The following is a 15,039-nucleotide window of genomic DNA, read 5'->3' as shown; positions in this document are numbered from 1 at the left end:
TTTGATATAACCCCATTAATTAAATCATTACAGAATAAGATCATGATCTTTTTACATGTTTGCCTCATATGGTTAATGACTTTGAAGGAAAATTATAGCAGAGGCTGGTGGCTGATTGCTAAAGCCTTTCCCTCTCTTCTTTGTCAGAATTCCTGTCTCATTTATAGTTAAGTATGGCTATAGGGCTGCATTCCAGCTACACTATTGTGAGCTGAATCAATGTGTATCATATAGCCAGGCCTCATTAAAAAAAATCTGCTCCTACATTATCCACTATGTGTTTGTCCTTCCAGCTACTGCAAATAAGCACAGCCACTATGGGACACCATGTTAAAGATGGCTCCCAGACACCAGAAATGGAGGCACTCTGGGTTCCTGCATCACTACTTTGAGGAGGGACACTTACAGATCAGAAACAACCACTTTATAAATAGGAAATAAACTTTGATTATGTTAGACTAGGGATCCACTGATGTAAACTTTTTTTGGAAAGGGTGAGATAGTAAATATTTTCAGCTTTGTGGGCCCTGTGAACCTTTCTTGCAACTCCGCAACTCTGACATTGTACGGCAAAAACAGCTAAAGACAATACGTAAATGAATGGGTGTGGCCATGTTTCATTAAAACTTTGTGGCACTGAAATTTGAATTGCATATAATTTTCACATATCATGAAATAGTATTCTCGTTTTGATGTTTTCTAGCCATTTAGAAAAGAAACGACCATTCTTAGCTCAAGGGGTATAAAGACCCAGGCAGGGACCCTTGGACTATAATGTACCCCCTTCTGTTAGGCCACTGAAACTTCAGAATTTATTAGTCACAGAAGTAATTGTTAGCTTACAAATACAAGAGCGTAATTTATTCATTCTTTTTTATTCCCAGGAACAAATAGGGTGCATAGTAGGTGGTCAATAAGCTGTGCAATGAATGAATAAATAAGTGAAGGGATGAATTTAATCTGACTGTATCTTTGTCACAGGATATCATTCAAAGCAGAAGACACAGCTAAACAAAATGGATTAAATTCCATCATTCCTCAGGGTGCATGGGTGGCTCAGTCGGTTAAGCACTTGACTCTTGATTTGGACTCAGGTTTGAGACTTGCGTCAGGCTCTGAGCTGACAGCATGGAGCCTGCTTGGGATTCTCTCTCTCCCCTTCTCTCTGCCCTTCCCCTGCTCTTTCTCTCTCTCTCTCAAAATAAATAAGTAAACATAAAAAATATATAGTTCCTCAATGCTGTGTGTCATCCATTGAATATTCTACATAAGTATTTGAGGATAATAAAAAGGTGCTTAAATTTTAATGTATTTATGAAAGTGGAGATTCAAAAACATACAAGAACAAAAGTATTGCATGAGTCAACATGAAAAACATAATGATAAAAATGACTTTCTTTAATAACTAATGGACTAAGATAATACTATAATAAAAAGTCATTATCAGTGTTCGTTTTAATATGATCTTAAAATTGAAGGCTTCAGAGAAAGTGAGATAGTTACCACCAAGGATTATTTGCTCTCATTCCATCCTGGCCATTCCTTTGTGGCACTTATCTTGACTGTAAAATACTCATTATTTGTTTTGTTCTTTCTTCAACACATGCTTTCCCATTTAGATTTTAAGCCGTGTCATGGAAGGACCTTGTCGATTTCACTTGTATATTCTCAGCAATTAACCTAATTTTTGGCATCTATCAGACACTATATTCATATTTGTGAAGTGAATAGATAAACCATACCTATGAGTCTGTTTAATTAAATACAGGAGAATAGTTGAAAGCATATTTATCATGAGTCCTACAAAAATTGTATAAAAGGCAAGTATACTTTCCTTGGCATGGTCCAAGTGACTCCAAAAGAAAATAGCCATTTTCAAAATTCAGAAATAAAACCTCTAAATTAAAGAAAAGAGAGAGAAAGAGAGAGAGAGAGAGAGAGAGAGAGAGAGAGAGAGAGAGAGAGATTGTCATTCTGAACAAAAATGATGGTCCTTACATCTCTTTAGCAAGAAGTAATGGGATTTGTTGTGCAAAGCAACTATGTCCTGGTCATATAGAATAGGAAGAAAAACAGCTGCTGTTGAAATAGGTTGAAGGAAGCCTGGGCCTTATAACAAATGTAGTGGTCACATTTAAGTTTGCTCTATGAGTTAAGCATGCCAGACCAATAGAAGACATCAGAGGAACTTCAAAAGCCTGAATCACCTAAGCAGCCTGGCAAAGAATGCCATTTTTAATCACCTTAGGTCGATTTATGAGCCTGGAACTCTCTCAAACACCCAGCAATTCCCTGAGCTTAATTCAGGTACATATAGTTCCAAGCTCATAAGATTTTACCCTTGGTGTCAGAGGATCAGAACAGAAAATGAAAATACTGCCATATAAACAAAGCGTAGTGTTTCAGCCACACATCTCCCTTTTAAGAGAGTATATGGGGACTTAGAGAGGGAGAACAATTCTCAGATATATAGCCCACCTAGGTAAAGCACTTTCAAATGTACTTCATTTATTTATTTTAGGCCATTTTTGGCTCGAAATCATGCAAAATTACTGTCTCTAGTTTCATTCTGCTCTTTTGAAATAGTCCAGATTTTGCGCTAAGAGTTTAAAGCCACAGCAAAGAGTGAGGCCAAGAGGGAAAGCTTTTGAAGAGTTCTCACAGCTGTGAAAACACGGGCCTCAGGCTGTGTGTAGAGTTACTTCAAACAGCTGTTTCAGGTGACTAAACACCTTGAGTCTCATTCATCAAGTGTTGTTTATCCTGGCTGACAGACCAGACTTGGAGAATTAACTCAGAGAAAAAAGATGTACTACATACCAAGTATGGGAAAGGACCTAGTTCTTTACGTGGGAAGCAAAGAAAAAAAAAAATAACAATAATAATAGCCTGAGTACATTTAAAATAAAGCAGGACAGAAGTAATTTTGTTTTATGTTAACACTTCTTGTGATACCCTTTGAATCTTTACACCCAACTACAGATGAAACAATATTAATGACTGGCCACTTTTTGATCCCGCAAACAGAATTGAGATATACAGTGCCTACCTTCAGAGAAATACCTCGAATAAATGCTCACAAAACTTCTCATCAATTATCAGAGAGCACAATATTAGGAAAGTAGGCATAAATAATGCATTTTCATTATTTTTAAAAAAGGGAAAAATGGCTTTCCTCTTGTCTAGATTCACTGCTTTATTGCAAACATTGTCTCATCAAGTCTTGGCCATAGGGTTCATCACCCAGTATTAAAAAATTCTTTCATCTAATCTATTCAAAAAGGTGACATGATAATATATTTTAAACCATGTAACTATTTGCATGGATCAAAAGAAGAATGAAATAAAATGACACGAGTCAGTGTCAGGCGAAGTGTTACTAGTTAAGTAAGCTTTAAATATTGAAAGCCAGTTTTAATATTTCCTTTTAATCTAGAAATATGTCACTTGGTAATTTTTTTCTTTATAACATCACTGTGGTTACGAACAACATTTTCCATGGCTTCATACAGCACTAAGCAGAAAAACCTGCCCTACCCTCTCCCTTGTCATGACTGACGTTGTCGGCTGTCACTTCTCCTGGCAATTAATTTGCCATCTATATTACGGCAGGCTTAAAAAGACCTTTTTGGGGGCGCCTGGGTGGCCCAGTCGGTTAAGTGTTCAACTTTGGCTCTGATCATGATCTTGTGGTTAGTGGGTTCGAGCCCTGCATCAGGCTCTGTGCTGACAGCTCAGAACCTGGAGTCTTCTTCCAATTCTGTCTCTGTCTCCCTTTCCCTCTGTCCCTCCCACTCTTGCACTCTGTCTCTCTCTTGCTCTCTCAAAAATAAACATTAAGCATTTTTTAAAAAGTAAGACCTTTTTTCAGCTTCCCATTTGCTAGTTTATGATGATATTTCAATATTGCCTCTATTTGTCTGATCTTTTTTTCCAGGTGAAAATGGCTTTCATTTTTTTTTTTTCTTTTTAATCAATAAGTTTAAAAGGAGTTCTCCAGCTCTACTCTGCATAGCGATGATTTGGGGGTGTTGATGAAATGCAGATTCTGTTTTATCAGATCTAGGCAGGGCCTAAGTTTCTTCATTTCTAACAGACTCTCATGTGAATACTCAGGCTAATGATCCAAGGACTATATGTTGAATAGCAAGTCACTAAAGAAAGAATACTAGTTTTGAAGAGCAAAGAGGAAAGACAGTTTTTTTTTCTTTCTACTTCACTTTAAAAGCTAAAAATTTTTTTTCTCATCTATATAAGAATAGAGACAAACATGAAACATTTGTTGCCCAGCCATTAGGCAAAATCATGATGGAAAACAAGGTCATAGAGTCCGGCCATTGTACTTAAAGTAGAGGACTACAGTATAGAACATGTGTATTTCTGTACATTCGATGACAAGTCATCTAAAGGGGTCGGGGATGTTAATCCAAATAGAACACGAATGTGATAAGTCACTTTACATCTTCCAATAATATAGCCCGTGATAAGGACGGGTGAGGTGCTTTAGGGGGAAACACACCTGAAAAGGGGATGCTTGTCACATCTGGGCAATAATGCTGGTGGGGTCAAGGGCAAAGAAACATAATTTTCATTCACAAAGAAATAAAAGATGCAAGCAAGCAAACCACAAAGTCCTGAACTAGGGAGGCAAAAGAAATTAAGGAAAGTATAAAGAAGGAAAATTAATTGAAAACTATTATTCTACAGTATAGAATCCTATAACACATCCATTGCACCACTTTATAGATGAGGATGGTGAGTCCCCACAGGATTAGTCACCTCATTTATGTAAATGCAGGTAATGACTGGTAGAGATTCAAACCCAATTCCTTCTGACCTTAAAGTCACTTTGTCTACCCTAGTTGTCTCAAAAATAGGATAGGGGCGCCTGGATGGCTCAGTCGGGTGAACCTCCAACTTCAGCTCAGGTCATGATCTCACGGTTGGTGGGTTCAAACCCCGCATCGGGCTTTGTGCTAAAAGTGTGGAGCTCCGATTGGGATCCTCTGTCCCCCTCTCTTTGCCCCTCCCCCACTCATGCTCTCTCCCTCTCTGTCTCTCAAAAATAAGCATTCTAAAAAATAGGACAGATAAAAGGACCATGTAGGAGTTAAGGAAGCAGCTGATAGCAACAGTGTTTAAGAAAAAACTGAGCACTCAAGCCACATACAAATTTTGAGCAGTGTTACAGAAAGCCCACTTGAGAAGTGTGGTGGGAAAGAAAGGTGACCATGAAATAAGTCATAAGTAGTAGGAAATGGGTGTGGTATAATAAATGTTCTGTAAAATGGATAACACACAGTAGTTACTGAGAGTTAATTATACAAGTTTTAGCACTAACTTTTCAGATGTGGGCCATTAGGTATGTTGCCATTCAATCTCAGCAGCTTTATATAAATATCAGACCAGTCCATTCGAATTATTGAGGAATTACTATCTACCAGTTACTGTATCAGGGACTGAATTAATGAGACTTTATAAGGTTCATCAAAATATATTTGTGGGAAAAAATGGTTAGCACAGAGGTTTTTGGTGAGATTAAAATAGCTTCACAATGAATGCTTAACAGTAAAGTAATTGAATCATTCAGATCCGTTTATGGATGAAGGATGTTTCTGGATCACAAAAATATCAATATTTCTCTTGTCCCTGACTTATGAGACAAAGACATAAGTTTTATGTACAATACAGCAATATGATTTGGAGAATTAAATTGTAAAGAGAAAGCAACATAAATTTAAGAACGACCAAGGTATCTTACATGAAATTTGTCTCCAGGGACAAATATCTTTCTGCCTCGTTACAGAAATAAGTAAGGCAATAAGCGCTATAATAATGAGAGTTAATCAGCTATGATGACTCCAGCATGTAAAGGTGGGCATAGGGGATGACGCCAAAACTAACTTAGCACATAAACCGTTCCTAACTATGGCGCTTCAGGAAATATCCGGTGTATTTTTGTTGCATTTGCCTGATGGCAGAAAAAGAAAATGAAAACTTGAATTTTACCTTACCTAATTTATTCCTCTAAGGTTTTCACACACACAAAAAGAGAATGTTTCTACCAAAATGAGATGCTTTAAAAGTAAAAAACGTAAGCTGGGGAAGGAGGGCATTTGCAAAAATCCTCCTAGGGTAGAATCCCTGAGGGCCAGGCGGTGCTCAGCTGTCACCCACTTTAATGTGCTCCCGTCTCAGTTCAACAAAGGGTTTTCTTTCTGCTCTCCTAACCTCTATGTGTGTCAGGAGGCAAATTTCAGCCTTATATTCTCCTTCTCTGCTATTTAAATTCTTACCAAAAGTTAATTTGCTTTGAGAACTAATACTCCACAGGAGAGTTTATCTCACAAGGAGCTATTACACTCACCTGCCACTGGAATTTTCAGGAATTAGAGAACAAATACAACTTAGGGATGAATATTTGTGAGGGCAAAGAAGGGTTATTTCCATAATTCTTCCATCTAAAAAAACAACGGACTTTATGAAAAGTTGGATGCAGTATGTTTGCAAACTTTCGCATACTGTATGGTATTTCTTCCTTTCTCTTTCTATTTTTTCCTCTGCCATGTACCTAAAATACCCCCAGAGTACCACTGAGTAAACCCTCTAAGACTGCTGTGTGTATCCCATAGTCCCTGATTCGCAAACAGATTGGCAGCCAGTAGCTTACATGTGCTTCTGATTATGTTAATGAATTAGGGGTCAGGCCCTTTGACTCTTCAGTTAAGGCAATCTGAATCCAGTTAAAGGTAAAATTAAACTAAAAAGAGTTTTGGTTACCTCATAATCTCACCCAAAATAGCTCGTTTAATATACAGTGAAATCTGGCATAAATGAGAGTCTCTTCTTTGATCTACGTACAACAAAGCTAGAAAACATAATTTCCTCAACTCGAAGAATGATAATAAAATATATATTTTACTCACTGAAGCAAATGCAATTACTCACATTTTCCACCTAATGCATGGTGGTAAATTCCATTCACAACTTCACAAGGTGAAAATGGTCAAATGCGGACAAACTTGGCTCTGTGTTTCAGTCTGCTCCTTTGAAAGCTCAGAAAGACAGCTGCCTAGTGTTCTACCACCTTATGTTAACACATAACCGTAAGGTGTGGGGCAGGGTACTACTCCCTAGAATGGGTTTCCAGGATAAGCAGGATCCACTTACACATCAAGAGATCAACACTTTGGGGCTATTGGTGGTTCCCAGATTCAATGCAAATGCTTTCTGTGTCAATAGGTTTGAGTGAGCATAAGTGAAAACAGAAACATAAAAGGAAATATAATCTCTAAAAGCTTTGAGTAGTTGATGATATATGCATTGTTCTCTCTCACATTTTTCAAGTCCAAACCTACCTGTCCAAATCTGTGAGATGAGGGAAGAGAAGGGAATTATGAACACCTTAATTTAGGTCATGAGCATTCAGGTTAAAGTAGATGGCAAGGCCAAGTTCTTTAATAGAATGGGTTCAGGAGAGGGGTGCCTGGGTGGCTCAGTCGGTTGAGCAACCGACTTCAGCTCATAATCTCATGATCTGTGAGTTCAAGCCACGTGTTGAGCTCTGTGCTGACAGCTCAGGGTCTGGAGACTGCTTCCAGTTCTGTGTCTCCCTCTCTCTCTGCTCCTCCCCTGCTTGCACTCTGTCTCTCTCTCTCTCTCTCTCTCTCTCTCTCTCTCTCTCTCAAAAAAAATAAATAAACATTGGGGCGCCTGGGTGGCGCAGTCGGTTAAGCGTCCGACTTCAGCCAGGTCACGATCTCGCGGTCTGTGAGTTCAAGCCCCGTGTCAGGCTCTGGGCTGATGGCTCGGAGCCTGGAGCCTGTTTCCGATTCTGTGTCTCCCTCTCTCTCTGCCCCTCCCCCGTTCATGCTCTGTCTCTCTCTGTCCCAGAAATAAATAAAAACGTTGAAGAAAAAAAAATTAAAAAAATAAATAAACATTTAAAAAATTTTTAAAAAATCGGTTCAGGAAAGAATTCTCCTATAGGAACATAAATGACAAGGTGTAGAATCAAAATAGAGATCCATATTCAACATAGCATTTTCTTTTGAAGGTTAGACTATCTTTAAAAAGGTAAAGAAGATTAATTTTTCTAATCATGAGGATATTGAAATGCTGTACAACAAATTATTATTAAAGTGGATTTCCAGTATAAGTCTACTGGTCAAGATTTATTAAGCACAGCAGTGATCAAAGCATTTTATATGTTTGAAATGTTTAATGCCCACACCAGAGGAGGCCATTGCTATTATTATCCCCATTTCACAGATGAGAAAGCTAGAACAGATTGCCCCAGGGCATATAACTGGTAGGAGGAAGAGCCATGGTTTAAACCTAGGCCCATCTGAGAGTCAACATTGGTAACTGTCGACCACACTCTGCTTTCTGAGCATAACAACCTAAATAATTTCTTTACAAGTAGAGGTAGATGAGGTCTTGAAATTAGGTGGTGGTCTTGTCCTAACATCACTCAATTTTGCCATAATGTAGTTCTCAAGCAATGTGCAGGCCACCAAGATTAGTTGCAGAAGATGCCATTGGAGCAGAGTGTCCTACGACTGGGGAATAAGAATAGTTTCAGAACTGTGACTAGCTAAGCACTTCTCAATTTACATTTTGCCATGAGAAACTTATTGACACCCGTTGTGGTATCTTTATCCCGTGTCAGCTTAGCTAGAACTACATTTCCCAGAATTCCTTTTCCTATAGCTAGGTTCCTGTGGCCATCAGAGAAATTTGTGTGAGATTTGCAAGGCAGAAGTGAAGAAGCAGATACTTTCGTGGTCTAAGTCACCCTAGCGTGGGTCCTATTGCCACTCACTTATGTGATTGCTGATATTGTCACTCATCTTCAGGGTATAGACAGCAGCCAGACTTAAGGGACTTCTTCCTCAACTGCACAGAACCCTGAGCTACACACACATGCACAAGGGGGGCCAGGTGACCCTGCAGATCACCTGCATCGTTGGTACTGGAGGCAGTGAGAGAGAGGCGTGATCCCAGTTTGCCCTCACAGGCTCCTGCTATTATTGCTTGGGCCCCCCTAACTCTATATCTATCTATCTTCCCAGCTGATGTCCTTGCTGACATTAGACTTATCACCAGATGCAGGTATGGCACGTTTATATAGACTGCTCAACCAGAATTGTGTAAAGTTTAATCATTCTCCTAAATTCCTTTTTCTATATCTGCTCTTCTGAGTGAACCCTGAACAGTATACCACGTATATCTTGTGGATTACTCTTAGAGAACTTTTGGAATTTGAAGCTATAGATGCTGTCAGTGATAGCCTAATCATGGCGGAAAAGGCAAAGGTGAGAAAACATATTACTTCCTTAAAATTGGAGTGGGGAAAAAGAGTGCAACCAAGGCAAAGGGCATGCAATATAAGCAATTGAATCAAATATATTATTCGCCATTTATAAAGTGGGTTTACTTCCCCCATTGTATCCCTATTCCACATGTTATATGGATGCCATAGTTTTGTTACAGCAGCATGGAATTCCTGAGGTGGAAATTGTCTTGCTCATAGAAAAAAAAGAGATAACTATAAATATCATTTATTCAGTGATTTGAACTTGGCTGGCAGACCAGCCTACATGTGGGTATAACCTACATATTGAGTAATAGCAGGAAGGCATTGAATCTGATGCCATAAAGCTAGCTAAATTCCATCTGCAGGGACCCTCAGGAAAAATTAAATTTTATCTAACACCACCTACCCACAAGGAATGAATAGAGCCTGCCTAAGGCAGTTGTGTCCATCCTAGCTGCCAGAATCAAACTATATGTGATGACTAACTAGTTGTGAAGAAAAAAAAAAAAAAAACAAAAAACAAAGAAAACACTTCAGAAAGTTAAGAAACTTAATGTATTAAGCACTTTCAACTCTGAAAGGAAATCCACAGCAAATTTCAGTACAGCTCGGCTAACCATATGGCCTGGTTTTCCCTGGACACTGGTCTATGTTTGCTTTACCAGAGTAAACATTCACAAACCCCTTTCATTCTCAAGTATGTCCCAGTTTTGCAAAATTATCTTTTACCCTACTAATAAGCCAATCACATGGAGATTGAGGACCAGATGAAATAATAAAAAAAGCTAATTTGTAAGGAATATTTGTGCATGCCAGGCATTGTCCTATAAGATTTAATGTGTTACTTTATTTGCTCCCAGCAAACACCCTCCCATCATAAGGAAAGTATCACTAGCACCCTCTCTGCTAAGGAATCTGAGGAGCCACATAGGAACCAGCAGGTTGCCAAAGCCCATAACGTTATAATTTGGAGAGGGGAGCACTTGAAAAGCAGAGGTCTCAATGGCCATGACAATCCATAGCAAGAATCTAAGGCAGTGTGAATCAAGACCCTCCCCAGGCTTACAAAGAATGATCTCCAGTCTCTGTCCCTCCAAAGTGCTTCAGTTTCCCATCACACAAACTGGTATTCTACACCAAAACATGTGATGGTTAATTTTATGTCAGCTTAGCCAGGCTCTGGTGTCCAGTGGTTGGGGGTAAACCCTATTTTACACATTGTGGTGAAGGTATTTTGTAGATGTAATTAACATTTATAATCACCTGACTTTAAGTGAATGGAATTACCCTCCATAATGTGGGTGGGCCTTATCCAATTATTTGAAGGCCTTAAGAGCAAAGCTGTGATTTCTCAGGTAAGAAAGAATTCTGCCTCAGGATGGTACCATACACACCCTCCCTGGGTTTCCAATTTGTTGGCCTACCCTATTGATATGGAGCTCAAGACTGTGACTTCAATCCTTTCCTTGAGATTACTGCCAGTTGAGTCTGTCCTATAGATTTTGAACTTACCAGCTCCCACAATTATGTAAGCCAATTTCTTAACATAAATCTCTTTCTTTCTCAATCTTATACTATTATTTTCCCCACTTTACAGATGAGAAACGGAGATGTTAGTTGTTACAATGTTAAACAATTACATGGTGAGGGAAATGAAATATTAATTGAAACCTCACAGACTCAGTGCTTAGTTACTCAACTATATTGCAACTTAGTGGCACAAAAGCCCCAAAGTCAACAAAGTAGGGTAAAAAAAGTCAAGGATTTGATGTCAAGACTCTTATTTCAGGTTTTAAAAGCTATGAATTGGGGCACCTGGGTGGGTCAGTCAGTTAAGAGTTCAACTCTTGATGTCTGCTCAGGTCACAATCTCATGGTTCATAGGATGAAGCCCTGCATGAGGCTCTGTGCTGACAGCATGGAGCCTGCTTGGAATTCCCTCTCTCTCTCTCTGTCCCTCCCCCACTCATGCACATGCTCTGTGCTCTCTCTCTCTTTCTCTCTCTCAAAATAAATAAATAAACTTAAAAAAAAGCTACAAGCCAAATGCCCTTGAGCACTTCCCTCTTTTAGTTCCAGATTCTTTATCTATTCAGAAAAGAGATGTCAATGATCTTGATATAAAGATAAAAATATGTCAACATATGAAAATTAAGGCATCATTTTTATTTTGTTATTTTCCAGATGAGAAGTCATATCTTGGGCTTTCTTCCAATAACCACAGCATATCCTGAAATATTGAACATTAAATAGCTCCTGTATCAGAGGAACTTAGCTATAGTACTCAGTTTCCCATCACACAAAAAGGGTTCTCATGGCCCTTTTTCATTTACGGATATTAACACAGGGAACTCTGGAACATTTTATCAGCATAGCAGCTTTGGGATAGCACCAATGCTTCTCTTAATCCTTCAGATTAGTTTGTGTGTGTGTATGTACATACATACCCATTTAACATGTCAAAAATTGAGGCTCTGAGAAGTTATGAAGAAAAAAAAAATAAGTAAGGAAAGGAAGAACAGGACCAAATGGGTAAAACAAAGTACAAAAAACCAAACCCAAACAAACAAACAAAAAGCCTTCAAAAAGCAATAAATATAAAACGAATAAAATGTGAAAGTTTAGTAAAACAACAAGCCAGTGAAAAACCAAACTATGCCAGACACTGATAGAGCTGGGAAATGAGGAATCTTACCAAACTAAGGAATACCAGCGTCCTTAAAGGGAAAAATTTCCAAGTATTGTTTTTAAAAAATCTTTCACAACATACTGACTGACCGTTCAGAGTATTTTGAATGCATATGAAAGTATATGCTCACAACACCATTCTTGCAGTAAAGATGCAATATAGCTTCCTTACCTAAATAGCTCTGCTTTTTGTTTCTTTCTTTAATTGATTAGCAGTACTGCCTTAAGGTGTATTTACACTCAGCAGGAGGCAAGGTAAGAATCCAGAAGCAAGAATGAGAATAGGAGAAATGAACAGAAAAATCAAAGGAAAACACAGGGGAAGCCAAAACAAAGAAACAGAGAAGGCGATTTATTTTAGCAATATGGTGAACTGTGGGGGGAAAAAAGAAAAAAAGAAGGAAAAAAAAAAAAAACAACAGAATGAAACAAAAACCAACATGAATATGGCAACTTGCAGGGACAGAGCCAAGAGAGCTTACTGAGTCACTTTGTGTGGAAGTCAAATCATGACTTTAATAAATTTAAAGCACCAAAGTCCATTTGGCATATCAGCTGTGTATGGCAAATGAAAGTGTCTATTTTGCTTCCATAGGGTCAAGATACCTGGGGGAGAAGATTAGGTAAATGGCCCCAAATGCCAAGGGGGTTGTTAATTTTTTTATTGGTACATTGAGCTAATGCAGTTAACTATATAGATTCAGACTATAGACTCCTCTATACCCTCATATCATTGACATTAATAGAGAAAGGGTACGTAAAAGATAGATGAGAGTTGAGCTGTGAAAGAAAATTAAGCTTTGTGTCTTTGTTCTCAGGACAGGAGAGAATGATATACTAACTAGTTTCTTCAGTTCATTCTGTAGTAATGTTTTTCAGACCTTAGCTCTTCCCTCCCTTCTCTACTACAAAGGGAGCATATGGAGCCACAGCCTTGCACAAAGAAAAGAAAACATGGTAGTAAATTATCTTAAATACACCTGAACTTATGATATCCAGAGTCAAGCTTTCCCTACATTTTCTTTTTCACATAATTCTAGATTTATTTTGCCATTTAAAAGTTTATTTTGGCCAGAGCCAAAATTTAATTTGTTCTTCAAAGAAACGTAACAATGGAAATACAAAGAGGAAGCTTTTGTTCACTCCCTGGGAGTTCTGAAAAGTAATAATTATAAAATGATAAGATTCTAAATGAAAATGTCACTTCGAAAGGTTGAGGTTGACAGCAGCACAGACCTATGTGAAGGGAAAAAAGTCACATTATATTCATGAACATAAATATAACCAGATGATGTAATTCTACATCTTTTGGTGATTTATTGTACAAATGTTTCATAAGTTTGAAATAAAATCCTTTCTAAAAATAAATGTTCATTAGAAGTCCTAGAAAATAACACTTCTTTTGAAGAACAGTACTTATAAGATAGAAGTATTATTATTAAAAGAATGAATAGATTGATAAAATAGTATAAACTAAGAAAATTGATACACACATGTTGAATCAGAGAACAATACATTAATTATTTCAGATATTTTCATTTATTTCAAGTCATGTCATTTGTTTAATAATTTTTTTAAGCTTCTTTATTTTTGAGAGAGACAGAGACAGTGTGAGCTGGGGAGGAGTAGAGAGGGAGAGAGAGAAGCCCAAGCAGGCTCCTAGCTGTCAGCACATAGCCCAATGCAGGGCTCGATTTCATGAACCATGAGATCATGACCTGAGCTGAAACCAAGAAGTTGGATGCTTAATGGACTGAGCCACCCAGTCACCCCTCCAGTCATGTCATTTGATCTGTATGACACAAGTTGATCTGATTCCAGCCACCATACTGATTCCATGTATCCCTTGGAAATATACACACAAACACACATGCATACACCACCCATGCCACACAAACATATACAATCACCATCATAATAGAAACAATTTTTTAATAATTATACAGTTAATTAGAGAGAAGGAAACAGCTTTTGTCAAAGACTATAGCCAGTGGGTCTTTTCTTACTAGGATTTCTATGATGTTTTCTGTGTGGTGAAGTTAAGCAGGGCTCAGGAGAATATCTAACTCACACAGACATTTTCCAGCTTTACCTTTATAGATTTCTGAAACACCTGTCTCTAAAGTCTTGCATGCCAGAAAAATTGATGGCACAGTCACCTATATGTGTATGCACATGTACAATGCACGCAGGCACACATACACACAAAAGTTTATGCCTGAGTAACTAAATGTGCCTGGGTAGCTCAGTCAGTTAAACGTCCAACTCTTGCTTTCGGCTCAGGTGATAATCTCATTGTTCATGAGATCAAGCCCCACATCGGGCCCTGTGCTGACAGCATGAACCCTGCTTGGGATTCTCTCTCTCCCTTTCCCGTGCTTGCACTGTCACTATCTCCCAATAGTTAAATAAACATTAAAAAAAAAAAAGAAGAAGAAGAAGAAGAAAATAAAATGCGTCCTATCTGTGCACATATGAACTGTAACCAAACGCCACTGAAGGAGCTCCACAAGTGTCACTGAGTACCAGTTCGAAGTATAAGCTGCAGGAGGGCTGCTTCCCTAACACTATCACTGAAACAGCAATGTTTCTTCCAGTGTGGTTAGCTGATAGATTTTCTTTTGTCATGGAAAGACTCATGTTTCTATACATCTCTGTGGTTCTTCTCATCTGTGTACATAACCTTTGATAAATTAAGACGAATACATACATCAAGTTCCTCCAATTTGTCTGCGGTCCTCAGCATATCGGTTACTCTCTACCCTGACAAATGGACTCAGCATTTATTGCAATTGACTATAGAGTACGAGAAATTTTAAGAAGCAATGTGAATGTTGTAGGGGCAAACTTCTTGCTCCTCAAAAGAAAAGACTAGATTACATTGTATGAGGAGTTTGCTCTTCTATAGTTGCACAGTATTCCCTGAAATTCAGGGAGCTACACCAGAGAAGTTTACATGCTCGATGATGTCTGCAGGAATTACACGCCATTATTTTAAGAAGGAATTTCATTCTGTAATTTAACCTTGTAGA

Source organism: Felis catus, chromosome C1 (assembly GCF_018350175.1).
Source record: "Felis catus isolate Fca126 chromosome C1, F.catus_Fca126_mat1.0, whole genome shotgun sequence".
NCBI classification, from domain to species: Eukaryota; Metazoa; Chordata; class Mammalia; order Carnivora; family Felidae; genus Felis; species Felis catus.
The sequence above is the reverse complement of the archived record's forward strand: the minus strand, read 5'-3'. Positions refer to the sequence as shown.